This window comes from Bubalus bubalis, chromosome 22 (genome assembly GCF_019923935.1).
Source record: "Bubalus bubalis isolate 160015118507 breed Murrah chromosome 22, NDDB_SH_1, whole genome shotgun sequence".
NCBI classification, from domain to species: domain Eukaryota; kingdom Metazoa; phylum Chordata; class Mammalia; order Artiodactyla; family Bovidae; genus Bubalus; species Bubalus bubalis.
The window spans coordinates 13,950,379-13,973,963 of NC_059178.1; the positions used below are offsets into that span (position 1 = coordinate 13,950,379).

General features: G+C 44.2%; 1 long non-coding RNA gene across 2 annotated transcripts; it reads left to right on the top strand.

Moving 5' to 3' along the window:
- The first annotated feature begins 16,188 nt into the window (after positions 1–16,188).
- LOC123331149 lies at positions 16,189–21,336 on the top strand. 2 transcript variants are annotated; one of them, XR_006547636.2, is made up of 2 exons: positions 16,189–16,532; positions 21,162–21,336. It is a non-coding gene; the product is annotated as an uncharacterized LOC123331149 (long non-coding RNA). The 2 variants fall into 2 exon arrangements; XR_006547635.2 differs by having other exon boundaries at positions 16,189–16,348.
- Positions 21,337–23,585: the final 2,249 nt, after the last annotated feature.

Sequence of the window (23,585 nt, forward strand, 5' to 3'; positions counted from 1 at the left end):
CAATAACCTCAGATATGTAGATGACACCACCCTTATGGCAGAAAGTGAAGAGGAGCTAAGAAGCCTCTTGATGAAAGTGAAAGTGGAGAGTGAAAAAGTTGGCTTAAAGCTCAACATTCAGAAAACTAAGATCATGGCATCCGGTCCCATCACTTCATGGGAAATAAATGGGGAAACAGTGGAAACAGTGTCAGATTTCATTTTGTTGGGCTCCAAAATCACTGCAGATGGTGACTGCAGCCATGAAATTAAAAGACGCTTACTCCTTGGAAGGAAATAGCATATGATAGCATACTCAAAAGCAGAGACATTACTTTGCCAACAAAGGTTCGTCTAGTCAAGGCTATGGTTTTTCCTGTGGTCATGTATGGATGTGAGAGTTGGACTGTGAAGAAAGCTGAGCGCCAAAGAATTGATGCTTTTGAACTGTGGTGTTGGAGAAGACTCTTGAGAGTCCCTTGGACTGCAAGGCGATCCAATCAGTCCATTCTGAAGGAGATCAGCCCTGGGATTTCTTTGGAAGGAATGATGCTACAGCTGAAACTCCAGTACTTTGGCCATCTCATGCGAAGAGTTGACTCATTGGAAAAGACTCTGATGCTGGGAGGGATTGGGGGCAGGAGTAGAAGGGGATGACAGAGGATGAGATGTCTGGATGGCATCACCGACTCGATTGACGTGGGTCTGAGTGAACTCCAGGAGTTGGTGATGGACAGGGAGGGCTGGCGTGCTGCGATTCATGGGGTCTCGAAGAGTCGGACACGACTGAGTGACTGAACTGAACTGAACTGAAGGGATCTAGTTCCCTGACCAGGGGTGGAACTTGGGCCTCCTGCATTGGGAGCTCGGAGTGTTAGCCACTGGACCACCAGGGAAGTCCTCATTTCTTCTTTTTGTGAACTCAGAACTTATGGTGAAAGACTTGCAGGATCTCTAGTTGAAAAATTATAAATAATTACTGAGATATAATTAAGAAGATATACATAAATGTTTTGAGATGCTCATTATTATTAATATATCCATTTCCCTCAAACCAAAATCTTTCTCCATCAAGTGATGCTATAATTTTCCTCTAAGTGCTGTGTTAGCTGTATTTTCACAAATTGTTGTTTTGTTTCATTTTCATTCCATGCAAAATATTTTCTAATTGCCACGTGTCTTCTTTGATTCATGGGTTACTTGGATGTATGGTACATAGTTTACAGAGATTTGGGGATTGTCCAGATATCTTTCTGCAATCTATTTCTAATTCCAGTATGGTCTGAGATCATACTTTCCATGATTTCAATTCTTTTAAATTAATTGTTGTAGCGATGGTGAATGTTTTATGTGCACTTATAAAGCATATGTATTCTGATGTCATTTTTGGCATGTTCTATAAATTCGATTAGGTCAAGATGTTTGGAAGTGTTGTACAGGCCTGCTAAGTCTTTGCTGATTTTTCTGCTTATTCTATTGAGTAGCATCACCATATACTAAGGGAGGGGCTTGTGTTGCCAGAAGGATTTTTTCTCAATGCTCCTTCTCTACTCTCAGCTCCCCTGTGCGCCTGCCCCTCAGAGTCTCTTCCCACCGCCTCACCCCTTCCCCAGTGGCAGACTGCAGTTGTCTGTTACTTGATGCTTGCTGGCGGGTGCTGACGGTGGAAGTGTGGTTCTCTGTTGTTCCGTTTCAGCCCCAGCCTTGGGCGGGTTCTGGTCTCTGTGTCTTGGAAGTTGGGTTTTCTCCAATAGAGACCTAAGAGTGTGGATCCAGCTCCTCCCCTGGGAGTTCAGACTTTCTTCTCTTCCCTTTCTCCAGCGGCAGTGTGTCTTCGCATGTGCCCTAGGGGTCAAAGTGTTGCTGGCCTGTCCTCAGTGGCTTAATGCCCTTTTTGGGGAGAAAAGATACGGGTGTGATCTCATGCTTTTCCCACAGTTATTATCACATCCCTCTTCCAGTTTTGAACATGGAGGAAGGTTTTCTCTGGACTTCCTCCTTGTCCCCTTATTCATGAGGGTTTGGTGGCTCCATGTGAGACAGGCTGGGACCTGGGGCCCCTTGTTGCAGTGTGGCAATGCCTGAGCCTGGACACACCTCTCCTCAAAGCAACAAAATACAAAGAAACTATATGGGACTGAAAATAACTGCAAGGTAGTTAGAGCAGTTTCTGAACAAAAGATACAAAGATACAACTGCCAGGTCTGAAGAACCAGGAGCAAAAACAGGGTACTACATACCACCTAAAGGCGTGGGCAAGCCACGCCTCCAGCCTGACCCCTGCACACACCACTGGCCCAATATTAGGAGCAAGCCCCCCTCAGGGAGCAGGCAACAAGCAAGCAAACCTGTTGTTTTTTTCTTGCTCCCCTGTGCTGCAACAGAGACGTCAATAAAGCCTTGCCTGAATTTCTTGGCAAAAATTTCATCAGTTTCTACTGACTGGAAAATTCTGAAAGAGATGGGAATACCAGACCACCTTACCTGCCTCTTGAGAAACCTGTATGCAGGTCAGGAAGCAACAGTTAGAACTGGGCATGGAACAACAGACTGGTTCCAAATAGGAAAAACGTCAAGGCTGTATACTGTCACTCTGCTTATTTAACTTATGTGCAGAGTACATCATGAGAAATGCTGGGCTGGAGGAAGCACAAGCTGAAATCAAGATTGCCAGGAGAAATATCAATAACCTCAGATATGCAGATGACACCACCCTTATGGCAGAAAGTGAAGAGGAACTCAAAAGCCTCTTGATGAAAGGAAAGTGGAGAGTGAAAAAGTTGGCTTAAAGCTCAACATTCAGAAAACGAAGATCATGGCATCTGGTCCCATCACTTCATGGGAAATAGATGGGGAAACAGTGCAAACAGTGACTGCCTTTAATGTTTTAGGCTCCAAAATCACTGCAGATGGTGACTGCAGCCATGAAATTAAAAGACGCTTACTCCTTGGAAGAAAAGTTATGACCAACCTAGATAGCATATTCAAAAGCAGAGACATTACTTTGCCAATAAAGGTCTGTCTAGTCAAGGCTATGGTTTTTCCAGTGGTCATGTATGGATGTGAGAGTTGGACTGTGAAGAAAGCTGAGCACCGAAGAATTGATGCTTTTGAACTGTGGTGTTGGAGAAGACTCTTGAGAGTCCCTTGGACTGCATGGAGATCCAACCAGTCCATTCTGAAGGAGATTAGCCCTGGGATTTCTTTGGAAGGAATGATGCTAAAGCTGAAACTCCAGTACTTTGGCCACCTCATGAGAAGAGTTGACTCATTGGAAAAGACTCTGATGCTGGAAGGGATTGGGGGCAGGAGGAGAAGAGGATGACAGAGGATGAGATGGCTGGATGGCATCACTGACTCGATGGACCTGAGCCTGAGTGAACTCCAGGAGTTTGTGATGGACAGGGAGGCCTGGCATGCTGTGATTCATGGGGTCACAAAGAGTCGGACACGACTGAGAGATTGAACTGAACTGAAGGAAGCCAAGAACCTGGCTGCTGCTGCTGCTACTAAGTTGCTTCAGTCGTATCTGACTCTGCCACCCCATAGACAGCAGCCCACCAGGCTCCCCCGTCCCTGGGATTCTCCAGGCAAGAACACTGGAATGGGTTGCCATTTCCTTCTCCAATGCATTAAAGTGAAAAGTGAAAGTGAAGTCACTCAGTCGTGTGCGACCCCCAGCGACCCCATGGACTGCAGCCTACCAGGCTCCTCCACCCATGGGACTCTCCAGGCAAGAGTACTGGAGTGGGTTGCCACTGCCTTCTCGGAAGAACCCGGCTAGGGTACCACGAGGAGAAGCACGCTGAGGGGCAGGAGCTCCCTGCAACTCCCGGAGGTTCTACCATCTCAGGCTAACCCACCCTTGGCCTTTGTGATTCTTCAAACATTTTGTCCGGTTGCTTCCTGCTGACTTTTGTCTGCTGGCCTTTTCTTCCCTTTTTGCCTGGTTGCAGGTGTGCACGAACAGGGCTCGCGTCCCGTCTCTCCTCCAAGGTGGGACCCGTCCACCCTTAGATTTCATGCTAGTTGTGCTGGCCTGGGACATCCATTTTTTGATGGGCTCTAGCAAATTATGATTTTGTAGGTTTTCTAGCTTTTTCTGGCTGTAAAGAGGGTCAGAAGGGATGACTTTGGGTTCCTTTCAAAAATCATATTTATTCTCTATGGATGAAGATGTATTATCAGAAAAATGATTTTCAAGAACTGGTGTGGGGAAGGGGGAATAAAATTGGCAAAGAGGGTCAAAAGGTGCAAACATTCAGTTATAAAATAAGCAAGTCATGGGGATGTAATGTACAGCATGGTGCGTACAGTAGCAGTACTGTGTTGTGTATTGGAACATTGCTAAGAGGGAGATCTTAAGTTTTCATCACAAGAAAAAAATTATAACTATGGACGGTGATGAAGCTGACCTCCTGTCATGGTCATTTCTCAATGTATACAAACATCAGATTGTTATGTTGTACATCTGAAAGTAATATAATGTTATATGTCAATTACCTCTCAATAAAAATAAATTAAAAAATTTTAAATACATGTGTGTCAATATCTGTGAGATGTTCCAAAGGCATAATTCCAAACGTGTTTAGTTATGAGCAGCAATGGTAGCTGAGTAGTTTCTCAAGATAAGTGCTCCCAGCAAGGAGACTCATTTAGATGTTCAAGTTCTAATGGTTTTTATTTTTTTAGTCATGCCAGATCTTAGTTCCCCAACCAGCGATTGAGCCCATGCCCCACTGCAGTGAAAGCAGGGAGTCCCAAACACTGGACCACCAGGGAATTCCCTCTAATGGTTCTTTACAGTCCCATTACTGTATTTGGGGTCACAAAGAGTCGGACATGACTGAGCGACAGAACTGAACTGAACTGAACTGTATAGTTATAAGAAAACTGGAACATATTGCCACCTAGGTCTTGGTAACGTTAATTAACTTCTTCAATCCTCAGTTTTCTCATCTGAAAAGATGGGGATAATATTATAGTTCACACACAATAGAATTACAGACAGTAGGGGCAGAACTGAGCACAGATTAGTAATAAATGCTAAATAGATATTGTATCTATCATCGTGTGCCATTAGAAACAAAAATATCATTTTGCTTAAGAGACGAATGCCCATACATTATATTGCCCTTGTAAAATCATTAATAACATCCTCTTTCACTTTCTAAGATGTCCTGATTTGGACAATAAATGATACATGCTCCTACACAGATCACACAACTTGTAAGTTGGGGTAGCAGAGATTTGAACACAGGGCACTCTGGGCTTCCTAGGATGGGTAGCGGTAGAGAATCTGCCTGTCATGCAGGAGACACAAGAGACGCAGGTTCGATCCCTGGGTCGGGAAGATCTCCTGGAGTCGGAAATGGCAACTCTCCAGTATTCTTGCCTGAAAAATTCCATGGACAGAGGAGCCTGGCAGGTTACAGTCCGTGCGGTCACAGTCCATGGGGTCACAAAGAGTTGGTCTCAAGAGTGACTAAGCATACACTCCTCACCCTGAATTAGGGCCATGGAAATTTTAAGGTTAAAAGTAAGAAGAATTTCTGGCGCAGAGGCCAAGATCTCTCCTTTCTCTCTAGCCTTTGCCCAGGCTTCATTCCAGGATGTTCCACAGAGCGGGAATTATCCAGTATATTCCGTATGCCGAAGGCCACCTTCTCTTCTTATCGACTTCCTGTCCTGTCTTGTTTGTCTTGCTTTTCATTTTGCACTTTCTAATCTGAGTAGTTCTCATTTTGATCCTTCCACGATATTCTCATTTAGGATTTCAAAATTAGCATTGAAAGGCAACTTTGCTTTAGCTCAAAGATGTTCCCCTTGAACTTTATAACAGATGACAAAATACTTGGAAGGGGAGGGATAAATTAGGATCTTGGGATTAGAAGATACAAACTGTAATATATGAAATAAGCAATGAAATCCAACTGTACAGCATAGGGAATTATATTCAATATCTTATAATAAACTATGATAGAGAAGAAAAAAATGTAATCACTGGTGAAATAAGCACTTAAGATCCAGTTAGTGCATTGTAACCTAGAAATGCAGACCAAAGTAGGGGCTCCAGGGAATGAGGGAGGGCTTCCTCTGGGGGCACGAGAAAGGCCAGGCGGTTGACATCTACCAAGGGGTCTCTTCTGGGGCCCTCTCTCCAGGCTCTGGGAACAGCACTGTCTTCTTCTTCTTGATGGGACACCTCCCTTCTCGGTCAGGAATGAAGCTGAGGCTCAGACCTTGTCAATTAGTGACCACGAGGACCTAAGGGATGGGCTTGGAGACCCCACCTGAGCTGATGGGACTCATTCCAGGGTTTTCTTAGAGGTGTTGGGATAGAGGCAGTCTCTTTCAGTAAATGGGGGAGAGAGGGAGCAGCCTGTGGCTGCTGGTGGTCACTTCTGCCACCCCAAGGGGTTGAGGGAGAAGGATGCCATCCCAGAGGAAGTGAGAGCCAAAGGTGGAGAAAGATTCCTGAAGAACTGGTTTCTGCCCTCCGTGTAGCTGAGAGAGTCTGGATGGCTACAAGGAATTCTCTAGGGGCACTTAATGACTATAGAGTAATGATCTGAGTTTGATGAATACTGTCCAAAAATATCTGAGAGTCACACTACCTGTGTTTAGTGACGCCCTATCGTGATAGATTGATTGCTCTGTTCATTACTTCCTCAGACTGTGTCTTTGCAGGACCACCTAGCAAGAGCTGGAGCCTCGTTCCCTCTTTATTGAATCTGGGCTGGCTTGTGACTCACTTTGAATAGAAGAGTGGGGCAGAAGGGACAGTGTGCCAATTCCAAGCCCAGGCCCCTGCCCTGGGAGAGCCGCAGGCTAGTCTGCTGGAGGACGAGGGGCCACGTGGAAGAGAGCTCCAGAGCCCCAGATTGCAGCCTGCCAAGACATGCAAGCAGAGCCACCTTGCCACCTGCCCCTGAGTCACAAGGGAGCCAGCAAAGGCCGAAAGGACCACCTGAGGGAGCATAGCTTAAGTTAACTGATCTGCAGAACTGTGGACTAAATAATCGTTGGTTGTCTTGATCCACTAAGATTTGGGGTGATCTGTTTACCAGCAGTTAATAAACTCATACTCTTATTATGACCGATACTTTATATGCATCCATCAAGCACTTCAGCTTTGGAGATCAATCTGATTTTCAGTGCTGGCTCTATAACTTACTAGCTGTGTGACCTTGGGCAAGCTGCTAAAAAACCGTCTTTGCTCAGATTTCTCATCTGTAAAACAAAGACAATCACAGTAGTGATGAAGTTTGGGTAATATAAATGAAAATAATGCCTGTGAAGTACTTAGCATGGTGCCTGTTGACATCCAATAAACCCTTATCCTGGTGATGCATCTTCCAAAGTATCAACAGCAGCTGTTAAACCCGTTTTGTAGATGAGGAGACTGAGCCTCAGAAGGCTAAGTTGAGGATAATAGGTACCAAATATGGAGAGTCCACTCTGTCCTGGAAGCTTCTTAAGCCACATCTTCTTGAATGGGAGCCGTAGAGTCTGGAGGTGCAGTACAACCCAGGTGAGCCCAGGTGAGGCCTGGTTAGGGCCAGACAAGGGAGAAGAGCCCACCGCCTCACCACCTGGAGAGAGCGTGACGTCTGGACCTGAAGAGTTTGCAGACCAATGTTCTCTCAGGGAGGAGATGAGCCTGAGCACAGGAGAGCAAGGGAGGCCTGTAAGATTCCAGGGAGGGGCCACCCCACCCTCGCTTCAGCTTTTACCCATGCTGCAGGGCTGGGGTCCCGACAGGTACGATTTCTCGATCACTCTCTCATTCTGCTTCCCACAGCTGGGTCATGTGCCACTGAGCACCGCAGGGCACTTTGTCCAGACTGTCTCCCTGCCCCAGCCAGACAAAGTTAGAACTGTGAATCACAGAATAAATAGGTCTTGGACTCTATGTTCCTCCCCAAATCAGAATAGTTGTACGGCAATTAGTGGAAAGGTAAGACTAGTTCCCACATCCTCCTGAAGTGCCAGAGCATCTAGAAAAGTGAAGGTGAAAAGCAGTTGACAAAAGAACCACCATCTTGATTATATTTATTGTTTTTGTCCAGATCCCTCTCTTCCTACGGGCAAACCCCAAACTCCAAATTAACTTGCCCACGCACTAAAGGTAGACCCTGCTGTCCAAAAGATCTTTTTGGCACAAGACCTAGGAAGAGATCATTGGTAGCCCATTCTGCCTTCCAATAAGCTCTTAGGATAAAGGCAGCATGAGATTTCTATTTCATTTTCATATCTGAACAACTCTGAATGAGGTGTCTTGACTGGAGGTATTTTTAGAAACACTAAGAAGAATGTTCTTTCCTCCTTTCTCTCACTTGGCTGTTAGACCAGCCTTTCTCTCTCCTCTTCTGGGAATGTGTTCGTTTCTATCTACACCCAAATATTATGAAGAGCCTCAGCAAGGAGTGGGATTCTGCAATGTGGAACCAGAGCCTTCAGCTGACTCCAGCTTTTGCAAAAAGAACCCACAGACCGAGTGACTTGTTTCCAGGATTGACAGGATGCTGGCATGTGGGATGTGGGCGATTTTCCTGTTGCCCTTAGTGACCTATCTTCTCTATCTCTATGACCCAAGTCTTAATCATCGAACTGCACAGCTGAGGGATTTATCACAATTGTCATATTATTTTAATTCAATTCAAGTCCTTTTTATTGAGCAAAATGTAAAGGAAGACTCTCAATTGGCCCAGAAGCAAGTTAATTAGAAGAGTTAAATAATAAAACAATACAATATATACCCTTCTCATACTCAGTTAGAATTCCCATTGCTTAAAGTAATGCCCGACTCATGTTGGGGGCTTGATAAGTACTTCTTGAGTGAATGAATGAATGAATATGCCAAATGCTGGAAGGGATAACGCCTCTGTTCAGACCTTCATGTCTCTCTAGATTACCACAATATTTTTCAAATATCTCCCAGCTTCCAGTTCTCTCCCACTCTAATCCAGTCTCCATCTGACTGTCACTGGAATCTTTACAAACTGAACACTTACTGATGTCACGCCCAAGTCTAAAACAGCCCTGTTACAAGGCTGTTTCATGGCTCTCTACTGCCCTCAGGATCAAGTTTATTACATTATTCATTTATTTACTGAGCTAAAGACCTCATGGGGCTGTTTTCTGAACTGTGCTTGAATACTCCTAGTGACAGGGATCTTACTATGCATTCATCACACATACAGACAACTCTGGTTATTAAAATGAGTGAAACAGCCAGGACTGGACACCAGGACTCCTTTGTATTAAGGCTCTCCAGAGAAACGACCAATAGGGTTGATGGACCTGTCTATCTATCTATCTATCCATCCATCTATCCATTCATCCATCCATCTACCTATTCATCCATTATCTATCTATCTCTATCAGGAGATTTACTATAAGAAGTGGCTCATGCAGAAGGAAATGGCAACCCATTCCAGTATTCTTGTCTGGAAAATCCCATGGACAGAGGAGCCTGGCAGGCTACAATCCATGGGGTTGCAAGCAGAGGACGAGGAGGCCCATTGTCTGTTGACTACAAGCTGGAGAGCCAAGAGAGCTGGTGGTGTAATCCAGTCTGGGTCTGAAGGCCTGAGAACCAGGGGGCTGATGGTGCAAGTCTTTGAGTCCAAGAACCAGGAGCAGTGTCCAAGGGTGGGAGAAAACGGGCGTCTCAGCTCAAGCAGAGAGAGTGAATCCACCCCTCCTCCACTGTTTTGTTCAGTTAAGCACTCAGTGAACTGGATGACATCCACTCACACTGAGGAGGGTCATCTGCTCACCCAGGTCACTCTTGCTGTGGCCACTGATGTTCAAAGGGATTATTGCTTTCGTTGGATTCCCTGGTGGCTCAGACGGTAAAGCGACTGCCTGCAATGCGGGAGACCCGGCTTCGATCCCTGGGTTGGGAAGATCCCCAGGAGAAGGAAATGGCAACCCACTCCAGTACTCTTGCCTAGAAAATTCCATGGATGGAGGAGCCGGTGGGCTACAGTCCATGGGGTCACAAAGAGTCGGACACGACTGAGCGACTTCACAACTTGGATTAACAACTACCATCTTTATCATTGTTTCTATTTGTTGTTCTTGCCATTTATTCCTATTTTTCTCTTCCATTCTTTTCCAGCCATTTATGATTTTAACTGAACATTTTACATGATTCCATTTTCTCTCTTTTCTTAGCATATCATTATACTTTTTTAAAAAACTTTTTTAGTGGCTTCCCTAGAGGTTGAAATACACACTTATAACTAGTTCAACTCTACTTTCAAATAACACTATACCATTTCATGGGTAGTGTGAGTATCTTATAATAGCAAAATAATTCTAATTCTTCTAATGATCCTAATAATAACCCTAATACTAAGCATATGTAATTAAACACATCATTGAGATGCTTCCACAAGGAAGCCCCACCACCATGCTATGAGAAGTCCAAGTCACACACAGATGGGACCTGTGGGTGCTCCAGTTAACAGCCTCATCTGAGCTCCCAGCCAACAGCATCAACTGTCAGCCATGCAAGTGAGATACCTTGGGTTGTAGCTCCTTCAAGTCTTCATACAACTCCAGGTCCACCTATCATTTGACTGCAAATTCATAACAGTCTCTAAGAGAAATTTTAGGGAAGTCAGTGAAAATACTGTGCATAATACTGTAATGGATGGTACATATAATACTTTCCATCCAAACCTACAGAACGCACGACACCAAGAGTGGACCCTGATGTGCACTATGGACTTTGGGTGATAATGATGTGTTGATGGAGGTTCATCAATGTAAAAAATGTACCCCTCTGGTGGGGGACGTTGGTAACGGGGTGGGCTATGCATGTGTAGGGGCAGGGAGTGGATAGGAAATCTCTGCACCTTCCTCTCAATTTTGCTGAGAACCTCAGTTCACTTCAGTTCAGTCGCTCAGTCATGTCCGACTCTTTGCGACCCCATCAATCGCAGCACACCAGGCCTCCCTGTCCATCACCAACTCCCAGAGTTCACTCAAACTAACGTCCATCGAGTTGGTGATGCCATCCAGCCATCTCATCCTCTGTCATCCCCTTCTCTTCCTGCCTCCAATCCCTCCCAGCATCAGGGTCTTTTCCAATGAGTCAACTCTTCGCACGAGGTGGCCAAAGTATTGGAGTTTCAGCCTCAGCATCAGTCCTTCCAATGAACACCCAGGACTGATCTCCTTTAGAATGGACTGGTTGGATCTCCTTCAGTTCAGTTCAGTTCAGTTCAGTTTAGTTCAGTTGCTCAGTCGTGTCCAACTCTTTGCGACCCCATGAATAGCAGCACGCCAGGCCTCCCTGTCCATCACCAACTCCCGGAGTTCACTCAGACTCACGTCCATCGAGTCAGTGATGCCATCCAGCCATCTCATCCTCTGTCGTCCTCTTCTCCTCCTGCCCCCAATCCCTCCCAGCATCAGAGTCTTTTCCAATGAGTCAACTCTTCACATGAGGTGGCCAAAGTACTGGAGTTTCAGCTTTAGCATCATTCCTTCCAAAGAAATCCCAGGACTGATCTCCTTCAGAATGGACTGGTTGGATCTCCTTGCAGTCCAAGGGACTCTCAAGAGTCTTCTCCAACACCACAGTTCAAAAGCATCAATTCTTTGGCGCTCAGCCTTCTTCACAGTCCAACTCTCATATCCATACACGACCACAAGAAAAACCATAGCCTTGACTAGACGGACCTTTGTTGGCAAAGTACTGTCTCTGCTTTTGAATATGCTATCTAGGTTGGTCATAACTTTCCTTCCAAGGAGTAAGCATCTTTTAATTTCATGGCTGCAGTCACCATCTGCAGTGATTTTGGAGCCTGAAAAATAAAGTCTGACACTGTTTCCACTGTTTCTCCATCTATTTCCTATGAAGTGATGGGACTGGATGCCATGATCTTCGTTTTCTGAATGTTGAGCTTTAAGCCAACTTTTTCACTCTCCTCTTTCACCTTCATCAAGAGGCTTCTTAGTTCCTCTTCACTTTCTGCCACAAGGGTGGTATCATCTGCATATCTGAGGTGATTGATATTTCTCCTGGCAATCTTGATTCCAGCTTGTGTTTCTTCCAGTCCAGCGTTTCTCATGATGTACTCTGCATATAAGTTAAGTAAGCAGGGTGACAATATACAGCCTTGACTTACTCCTTTTCCTATTTGGAACCAGTCTGTTGTTCCATGTCCAGTTCTAACTGTTGCTTCCTGACCTGCATACAGATTTCTCAAGAGGCAGGTCAGGTGGTCTGGTATTCCCATCTCTTTCAGAATTTTCCACAGTTGATTGTGATCCACACAGTCAAAGGCTTTGGCATAGTCAATAAAGCAGAAATAGATGTTTTTCTGGAACTCTCTTGCTTTTTCGATGATCCAGCGGATGTTGACAATTTGATCTCTGGTTCCTCTGCCTTTTCTAAAACCAGCTTGAACATCAGGAAGTTCACAGTTCATGTATTGCTGAAGCCTGGCTTGGAGAATTTTGAGCATTACTTTACTAGCCTGTGAGATGAGTGCAATTGTGCAGTCGTTTGAGCATTCTTTGGCATTGCCTTTCTTTGGGATTGAAATGAAAACTGACCTTTTCCAGTCCTGTGGCCACTGCTGAGTATTCCAAATTTGCTGGCATATTGAGTGCAGCACTTTCACAGCATCATCTTTCAGGATTTGAAATAGGATCTCCTTCAAACTGCTGTAAAAATGTTGTCAGGGAACGGCTTTAAATAAAAAATAGAAACAGTTTGTCTTTAGTTCATTTCTCTCTCTCTCTCTCTTTTTAATCTTTGTAGGTACCTTGTCAAAGCACCTAAAAAAAACATATGGACACTTAGCATTCTCAGCCAGGAAATCTCCATAGTCAAATGTACCAGTTTATTAGGTATATTTTCTAATAATGTCACCGAAGTTCCCAGTGTTGCAACTTCCCTTCCCTGCATGAAGAAGAAAGAATCTTTTCTCTACGTTCATGCTCCTGCCCATCAGGCTTTTGCCAAACATCTCCGCTGAGCCTTTCCAGCTTCTGTCTTTTCACTCCTCTCAAAGCCAATGCCACCAATCTTAGATTAAAAAACAAACAAAAAACGTTCCTCAGCAGAGGAATGGATAAAGAAGCTGTGGTACTTATACGCAATGGAATACTACTCAGCCATGAAAAGGAATGGAATGGTGCTATCTGCAGAGACATGGATGGACCTAGGAATGGTCATACGGAGTGAAAAAAGTCAGAAAGAGAAAAATAAATATTGTATATTAGCACATACATGTGCAATCTAGAAGAATGGCATAGATAATCTTATCTGCAAAGCAGAAATAGAGACACAGATGTGGAGAACAAATGTATGTACACCAAGTAGGGAAAGAGGGGGAGATGTGTTGGAGGTTGGGATTGACATACATGTAATACTATGTATAAAATAGATAACTAACGAGAGCCTACTCCATAGCACTGGAAACTCTACTCACTGCTCACCTAAATGGGAAGGGAATCTGAAAAAGAGTGGATGTACGTAAACATAAAGCTGATTCAATGTGCTGTACAGCAGAAACTAACACAACATTGTAAAGCATCTGTTCTCCAATAAAAATTAATAGTCCCCACAGCAACACCCTGCTTCCAGGAATCAATATCTACTAATTTCATATATTGCAGCATAACACACACACCCAAATTGTAGTAGCTGAAACAACAGTATTATTACCTCCACTTGACTTCCTTGGTTGACTGGCGGGGCGGTTCTCATGTGTTTATACACATGGTGCCCGGGACTGAAAGCTTCACAGGGCTTGATGTTCAAGATGACTTGCTCACATGGCTTCAAGGTGGCTTGGAGCTCAGCGAGAGCTGGTGATAGGCCTCTGATGGTTTGAGTTTCTCCAGCGTGACAGCTGCTTAGAGGGACATCGCAAGAGTGTTCCAAGGGACCCAGACTTCTCAGGACCTAGCCTTGGCCATCCCAGAGTATCATTCCCTAACTCACTCTGTTGGCCAAGCAAGTTACTAAAATCAGTCCAGACTCAAGATCAGGAAAATTAGATTCTACCTTTTGATGTGAGGAATCACATGTACGTATCAGAGGAGTGGAATTGTTTGGGACCATCTTTAAAGATTAACTATCACAGATTTTTTTTTCCTTCTTTTTTTTTCCCTCGCAGTAAAACTCCAGTTTTTCCAAAATCCGGGCTGTGTGCAACCTCAGTATATAAGTTATTAAAGGCTGACTCTAGATGAATACACCCTGCTGGTGTATCAGTCAGGATCAACTAGGTTGAACTATTACACCTAAGCTCAAAATCTAGAGTCTAATGCCACAGAACTATTTTGCACTCACACTGCGTGTGTGCATGCTAAGTCAATTCAGTCGTGTCTGACTCTTTGCAACCCTATGATCTGCAGTCTGCCAGGCTCCTCTATCCATGGGATTCTCCCCAGGCAAGAATACTGGAGTGGGTTGCCATGCCCTCCTCCAGGGGATCTTCCTGACCCAGGGATCGAACTCGTGTCTCTAACATCTCCTGCATTGGCAGGCGGGTTCTTTACCACTAGCGACACTCACACCACGTGTCCACAGAAGTCTTACTCTGGGACCCAAGCTGCTAGACCTGACACTGCCTGGACCATTGCTGGTCGCTGTGGCAGAGGGAAGGACAGTTTGAAGAATCATGCGTGGGATGGACAAGCTTCCAGCCGGAAGTGATTCACGCCACACCCACTCACAGTTTCTTTTCCTTTTTCACGTGTCCACAGGGACAGACAGGGGTCCCATCCCACCATGCAGATGGATGGTCAACCAGACATGTTTGGTGAATGACCCTAAGACCACCACAGGCGATATTTGTATTTTAACAGAGGTGAATGCCTTAAGTCAAATAAATACATTTCTAAATGGTGGGGGGTGAGGGGTGGTTCCCAGGCAGCAGTTAAAAGTTGGATTAAAGAGGAATTAATCGAGGCTTTCAGTAGATCCTCTCAGATCCCACCTTATAGCAACCTCTGCTGGCCCTGACCAAGGACTTGCCCATCCCCAGTGCAATGCTTCCTCGTTACTTTCTGCACACACTCAGATGGAGGAGGAAGAAGGGGGAAATGACGATTCACGCACAGGATGCCAGACCTCGTCACTCTTGTTTCCTTTGACATAGTTCTTGCACGAGTTCAGAACAGCTCCCCCTGTCTTCAGCAGAGAGTGGACCACCCAGTCCTTCATGGTGTCCATAAGCCTGTGTATGTGACCCACACGGGGCCGAGGACACAGGACTTGGGAACTGGTCCTCTCTCCCTCTCTGGGAAGATCTTTTGTCTTATATTTCGTCCTGAGTCACATAGACCTAGATGTGGATTCCCCTTCTGCTACTGTATAATGTTGGCCTCAATGTTTCTGAGCCTGGGCTCCTCGTCTGCAAACTAGGGATGGCAGTATCTACCATACAGAGTTGTCACGAGGATGAACTGACTAAATGACCATACTACTTACCAGCTGTGTGACCTTAGGCAAATTACTTAACCCTACTTAACTCCTGGGTTGTTGTGAAGCTTAAGAAGTTAATATTTGTAAAGAGTATACAACAGTGCCTTGCACATGCGGATCATTACTTAAATGTTGGCTTCTTAACATTAAGGTATGAGAACTGGCTGAAACAGGGAAGTGCTCCAACCAAATCCTCCGACAAATGTGAGTTCTCTTCTCTCCACCCTCTCGGGCCCAGTTTTGGTTGTAGGAGTCTGGTTTCTCTGAAGACCACAGAATTCCAGGCAGCCTACTTTCTGGCTTTGAACAGGTTTAAGGTGGTTTTTGGAGAAGGCAATGGCACCCCACTCCAGTACTCTTGCCTCGAAAATCCCATAGTCGGAGGAGCCTGGTAGGCTGCAGTCCATGGGATCGCTAAGAGTCGGACACGACTGAGCGACTTGATTTTCCCTTTTCACTTTCCACTTTCATGCATTGGAGAAGGAAATGGCAACCCACTCCAGTGTTCTTGCCTGGAGAATCCCAGGGACGGCGGAGCCTGGTGGGCTTCCATCTATGGGGTCTCACAGAGTCGGACACGAGTGAGGCGACTTAGCAGCAGCAGCAGCAGCAGCAGGGTGGCTTTAGCAAGCCTTCAGTCAACAGAAAAATAAAGTAACAGAGACCCCTAGTGGGCTCTGGTAGCAAATACTCGGACTGGTCTGCGCCTGTGACTGACGGCGGGTGGGTGGGGACCAGGGCGCTGTACAGCTGTGGCGCAAGCCTGCGCACTGGGGGCCACATCGGTGCGGCCTTCAGTCTGAGGCTGGTCTCGTCACCAAGGCTCTGTGCCATCAGAACCGCACTCCCGGGCAGAGTCCGTCACTGCATCAGCCCACACCATCGTCCGAGAGGATCTGGACTCAGGTAGCCCTGGGAGGCAGCAGAGAGAGGCCAGGAAGGGCTGGTAGAAAATGGGCGGGGCTAAGGACCCTAGCGTCTCTGATTTCCAGTTTCCTGGTTGGCAAGATAGTTACTGTAAAGATGGTTTAAATGAATGGATGTAGAGAGTTACGTACCACATTGACACACAGAGAGCATCCAAGAAATGGTAGGTATTGTCATTGTCCTTTTATGGTGGGTGAGTGTACATGAGCTAATTAGGGTGTACATCTACACAATACTGGACAAGGTGGAAGGCCCCACAATTCATAGAAGCTGAGACAAAAGCGGATCCAAGAGCTGCGATGGTTAAACAAGACCTCCTGAATCCTGTAGGAACCTTTGGTGACAGTAACAAAAATGACTATGAGGCTGTGTTGGCTCGGAAAACTTGATCCGGCAGCTTGAAGGTTTTACCAAAGACCCAGACTCATTTTTTTTTTTTTTTTTAATTATCATGATGTATATAAAACATCCAAAATATTTAGAAAAAGGCATAACATTCATCTTGGGAAATAAAATAAATATAGTTGAAGCTTTTTGGCCCTTCCTCAATCACATTTTTTTCTTACATTCTACCCCACAAAGGGAACGACCATCCTAAATTTGGTGTCTATCCTTTCGACACATGCATTGACACTATTACTATATGCATATGTATTCCTAAACAACAGATGGTAGAACTGCATATTTAAAAACCGTCTCTAAATATATCATAGAGTATGTATCCTTCTGAAACTTGTGCTTTTTTCAACTTAATGTTAGCTTTTTGAGAAGTCTGTGGATATGTGTAGGCATAGTTTATTTTCGCTGCTGTATAATATTTTATTGTATGAATTTACCACAATTTTCCATTCTCTTCTCTTGAATCTCTGACTACTACAAACAAGATATGAATGAGTTTATTTGCGAGCTAGACACATCTATATGGCTCGTCTTATTGCTTTATTTTGGTGTCTTTTTATACACGAGAGTATAAAACAATGTTTTTACTTGGTAGGAAGGACATTTAAGCATTTTTGTTTACAGTTTGTGCTTTTGATCTTTTGGCTTTTCCAACCCCAAGTACATAAAGATATTTTGTATTTTTTTCAAAAAGTTAAAATATGTAGTTCTTTAATTCACCTGGAAAAGATTTTAATGCATAATGTGACTTGGAATTCACTTTTGTTTTTTTCATACCATTAAGTAACAGACCCAGCATCATATATAGAAGAGGTCATCTGTTTCCTGCTAATTTACAATGCCCTCAAGGTTGAAAAACAAGTCCTGTGCATGTAGGGACCTTTTCTATTCTTTACCACTGGTTGATTTTTCTGTTATTGTGTTAATAGTGCAGCATTGTAATTCCTTTAGCTTCATATTTTGATAGCTTCTAGATCTAGTCCTTATATCATGTTTATCTCCAAAATTGACTTTGTTAGTATTGGCTTTTTGCTTTTTAAAATTTCATTCCTTAATAATTTAAATTTGCCAAATTTGATGAAAAAATTTATTTAAATTTAAATGAATTATATTAAATTTATAGACCTGACATCTCTGGTATTCTAGCCATGAAAATAATATTTTTAATATCTTCTTTTAAAATATATAAACATTTTTATAGCTTAATTTCTTAAATTCATTCATGTGTTTTGTTAGATTTGTTTAGTTACCCTTAAAAATGTTTTTTCTTATACTACATTTAAAAAACTCTATTATTAGAGTGTAAGAAAGCAATCATTTTTGTATACTGGTCTCATAACCATACAATTTATGAACTCTCATTAATCCAATAATTAATCTGTATATTCTATTGGGTTTTCTACGTTACCTGAAAATAATTACAGTTCTGCTTCTTGCTTTCTAATACTTATACCTGTAATTTTTTTTTTTTTTCTTGTCTGGTGCTAGTAGGATCCTTGTTTTCCGACTCTAAAGGGAATACTTCTAATCTTTTACAATTAAAAATCTTTTATGTAGGTTTTTGCTGGATACTTTAAAAAAGGACATTTCCTTTTTTTTTTCTTCTTTTTTTGAAGGATTTTATTTCTTTATTTATGTTTATTTTTGGCTGAGCTGGGTCTTTGTTGCTGTGTGCCGGCTTTCTCTAGCTGTGGTGATCAGGGAGCTACTCCAGTTTTGGTGTGCAGACTTCTCATTGCTTGCTCGTTGCAGAGCACGGGCCCTAGGCACAGGGGCTTCAGTAGCTGTGGCACAGGGAATTAGTTGCCCCACAGTGTGCGGGATCTTCCAAACCAGGGACTGAACCCTGTCCCTGCATTGACAGGCAGATTCCTAACCACTGGACCACCGGGGAAGTCCAAGGATGTTTCCTTTTATGTTAGCGTGCTATGAGGGGTTTTAAAGACATTTCCTGGTCAGAAGTCTAGGTATAGCTTAGGTGGGCTCTTTGTTTAGGGTTTCTTAGGCTGCAATTAAGGTGCAGAGGACCTACGTAACTTCTCAACTGTAAGCTTTACTTGGGAAGCCTTCACTTCCCATTTATGTGGTTGTTGGCAGTATTCAGTTCCTTGCTGCTGTATCTTGCTTCTTGGTAGCAGCTGGATTCTTCAAAGTAAGCAAGGAGAGAGTCTGCTATCGAGATAGAGTCTTATGTAAGTAATCACAGGACTGACACCCTATCCCTCTTGCTCTCTTTGGTTAGAATCAAGGTACAGATAGCCCCACGCTCAAGGGCGGGGAACTACACAGAGGCATAAACACCAGAGTTACTTTAAGAGTTATGTCTGCTCTAGTCTGCTCTCTGGTATCCAGTGATTAATGCTCTTCTCACATGCAAAATGTATTCACTCCCTACCGGTTCAGTTCATTTCAGTTCAGTCGCTCAGTTGTGTCCGACTCTTCGCAACCCCATAAATCACAGCACGCCAGGCCTCCCTGTCCATCACCAACTCCCGGAGTTCACTCAGACTCACGTCCATCGAGTCAGTGATGCCATCCAGCCATCTCATCCTCTGTCGTCCCGTTCTCCTCCTGCCCCCAATCCCTCCCAGCATCAGAGTCTTTTCCAATGAGTCAACTCTTCACATGAGGTGGCCAAAGTACTGGAGTTTCAGCTTTAGCATCATTCCTTCCAAAGAAATCCCAGGGCTGATCTCCTTCAGAATGGACTGGTTGGATCTCCTTGCAGTCCAAGGGACTCTCAAGAGTCTTCTCCAACACCACAGTTCAAAAGCATCAATTCTTTGGCGCTCAGCCTTCTTCACAGTCCAACTCTCACATCCATACATGACCACAGGAAAAACCATAGCCTTGACTAGACGGACCTTTGTTGGCAAAGTACTGTCTCTGCTTTTGAATATGCTATCTAGGTTGGTCATAACTTTCCTTCCAAGGAGTAAGTGTCTTTTAATTTCATGGCTGCAGTCACCATCTGCAGTGATTTTGGAGCCCAAAAAAATAAAGTCTGACACTGTTTCCACTGTTTCCCCATCTATTTCCCATGAAGTGATGGGACCGGATGCCATGATCTTCGTTTTCTGAAGATTGAGCTTTAAGCCAACTTTTTCACTCTCCACTTTCACTTTCATCAAGAGGCTTTTGAGTTCCTCTTCACTTTCTGCCGTAAGGGTGGTGTCATCTGCATATCTGAGGTGATTGATATTTCTCCCGGCAATCTTGATTCCAGCTTGTGTTTCCTCCAGTCCAGCATTTCTCATGATGTACTCTGCATATAAGTTAAATAAGCAGGGTGACAATATACAGCCTTGACGTACTTCTTTTCCTATTTGGAACCAGTCCCCCCAAGTCTTGCCTCATTATAGTATAAACTCATTATAGAATAAACTCTCCAAAATCTCAGACAAGATGAGCCTCCTGGGGTGTAGCTTGTGAGCACAGCTTCTGTGGACCTGTGGAACTAAAGAGATGAGTTATCCGTTCCCAAGACACCCAATATACACCTGTGGAGAGGCATAGGGTAGTGGTTATAGACATTCCTATTCAGAAAGGGCAAAAATGGAAGGTATGAAGGAGTCACTCTTCCATAACAGTTCAATCCAGAGATTTCATAATACCAGTTAAGTTCAGTCGCTCAGTTGTGTCTGACTCTTTGCGATGTCATGGACTGCATCACGGCAGGCTTCCCTGTCCATCACCAACTTCCGGAGTTTACTCAAACTCATGTCCATTGAGTCGGTGAGGCTATCCAACCATCTCATCCTCTGTCATCCCCTTCTCCTCCTGCCTTCAATCTTTCCCCAGCATCAGGGTCTTTTCAAATGAGTCAGTTCGTCACATCAGGTGGCTGAAGTATTGAAGTTTCAGCTTCAGCATCAGTCCTTCCAGTGAATATTCAGGACTGATTTCCTTTAGGATTGACTGGTTTGATCTCCTTGCAGTCCAAGGGATTCTCAATATATGATGGTGTTATTACTCTGGCAGATAATGGAGTGTGTACTTACGTATTCTTTTGTGCTCTAGAATCTTCTGAGTTAGTAGGATTAAGATATTAACATAAATACTGCATTTTCAGAGGTGAAGTTAATTTTTTTTCTCGGGATTCTCTTACTGCCTGTCTTTGGTTATACCTGATACAATCTCTGTGACTGTATTATTGTATAATACATGGTTGTTTGGAAATCCCAAAGTTTTCTTATTTGCATATATACAGAAACAGAAGAAGTAAGTACTCTTTGTTGTTTTCTTTTGCAATAATATTTTTTACCTTTACCCTTTTGGAAAACTTTTCTAACTTTTAAAATATTATATAAAGGCATTTATTATTTTATAATTTAATATGCTTTATTCTAAAATAAAAGAAAATGTACTTATGATTTATTGTATTATTTTTCAGGATGGATCATTGACTTAAAAGGAGACATTGGAAGACTCCCCTTTTCAACAGCTGCACAGTCTACGTTTAAGGAAGCTGAAAAAAATGAAACTCATATATCTCTGACTTGTAGAAGAGAGGAAAATACTCCAAAGAAACTACATGAAGTTGAGAAAATAAAATGAAAATAGGAAAACTATCTTTTCTTTGACACACACACACAGATATATACACACACATATATAATTTACTTCTTGTGTTTTTCACAACAGAAAATTTTTGAACAGTATTATGACATAAGGTAGTTTTTATTAATTAACTTTTATTTGGCTTTGTGCTGTGCTGTGCTAAGTCACTTCAGTTGTGTCTGACTTTGTGTGATCCTATGGACTGTAGCCTGCCAGGCTCATCTGTCCATGGGATTCTCCAGGCAAGAACACTGGAGGGGGTTGTCATGCTCTCCTCCAGGGGGTCTTCCCAACCCAGGGATCGAACTCATGTCTCTTACATCTCCTGCATTGGCAGGCGGGTTCTTTACCACCAGCGCCACCTGGGAAGCCATATTTGGCTACACTGGGTCTCTGTTGCTGTGAGCAGGCTTCCTCTAGTTGCAGGGACCAGGGTCTACTCCCTAGTGGCAGTGTGAGGGCATCTCGTTGCAGGGGCTTCTCTCGTTGCAGAGCATGGGCTTTAGGGCGCACAGACCCAGTAGCTGCGGCGCTCAGGCTTACTTGCCCTGAGGCATGTGGAATCATCCTGGACCAGGGTTCCACGCGTGACATAAGGTCATTGTGGCACCATGTCAAGGCCCACTATTCATAGTACAGTGAAAAAAGAATTGAGTACTTCAAATGCAGACACAATGGAATCTGGAAAGACCAAACCTTGTTTGTTACAGTTTTCTAAGTAGAATGGAAAAAGCTAAGGAAACATCTTACCAAGTGTTATGTGGCATTAGATGAAGAAAAAATGCACTATAACTGCAAGGCTAATAGAGCCCTGTATAGTTGACTTTTCTGAATATGTCCTGTATGAAAAATCAGTGAAAGAAATCATGGTGGTGTTATTTTCCAAGGGTAAAGAGTAACTTGTCAGATCAAAGATTTGGCTGGACACAGAAAGTCTCAGTTAATACATCACATGCAGTTTCAAGCGGCAACCAGAGCAAGAAAGGTTTCTGTAGAACAAGTTGCCCGCCGCTTGGGTCTGATGAGCGACAGATCGGCTCAAAGTGTCTGTAGCAAATACAGATGCTCTCTGGAGTTTCTGGAAAATACCAGCAGGAGAACCACAGCCCAGACCTCTAGGATTTCTGAGCTAGTCTATGGACTGGTGCAGAGTCTCATTTGAGAAAGAGCTTCTGGTTTGCTACTTGGCCTTGGTGAAGACGGAGGCTTATGCATGAAACGTAGAAGGTCCATAAGGCCTGAGCTTCCTCTCTGGTACTGGGGGTAACCTGACTCACCACCCCAGAAGATTGGGTGTGAGCAATCTGTTATCAAATAGACATGCTGTAGGGCCTTCCCGGGTGGTCCAGTGGCTAAAACTTCAAGCTTCAATGCAGGGGGGCCCGGGTTCAATCCTGGTCAGGGAACTAGATCCCATGGGCTGCAACTGAAGATCCTGCCTGCTGCAGTAAGGAGAGCCCATGTGCTGCAGCTAAGGCCTGGCATAGCCAAATAGATAAAGATAGAAAAAGGCAAATGGTGTGTAAGCCCTGAGGTTCATGCAGGTCCAGAAGATACAGAGAGCTCAGCCCTCTTCAATCCTATCACGCTGCTTCCACTCCTTCAGTATATGACCATGGCCTCATGGAGAGTTCTTTATGGTCACTTGATGAGGGAAAAAAAAACTTGAGCCCCCTTTACAGGTGGGTCTATGTGCATTCTACTTCCACTCATGAAAGTGAAAGTGAAGTCACTCAGTCCTGTCCGACTCTTTGTGATCCCACGGACTTATAGCCCACCAGGCTCCTCCATCCATGGGATTTTCTAGCCACAAATATTGGAGTGGGTTGCCATTTCCTCCTCCAGGGTCCACTCATGGGTGACTGTGAGCGATGACAATTCTCCTGTATTTCTGATAAGTGAGTTGAGGGTGCTCCCGAGGCAGTGGAGAAAGGCCCAGGGCAGAAAGCAAAATGAGACAGATCAATTGCAGTTGAGGCTGAAATTAGAGGTGGCCAAAGGTCAATGGAAAATCCCATGGACAGAGGAGCCTGGTAGGCTGCAGTCCATGGGGTCGCTAAGAGTCAGACACAACTGAGCAACTTCACTTTCACTTTTCACTTTCATGCATTGGAGAAGGAAATGGCAACCCACTCCAGTGTTCTTGCCTGGAGAATCCCAGGGACGGGGGAGCCTGGTGGGCTGCCGTCTATGGGGTCGCACAGAGTCGGACATGACTGAAGCGACTTAGCAGCAGCAGCAGCAACAGCAGCAAAGG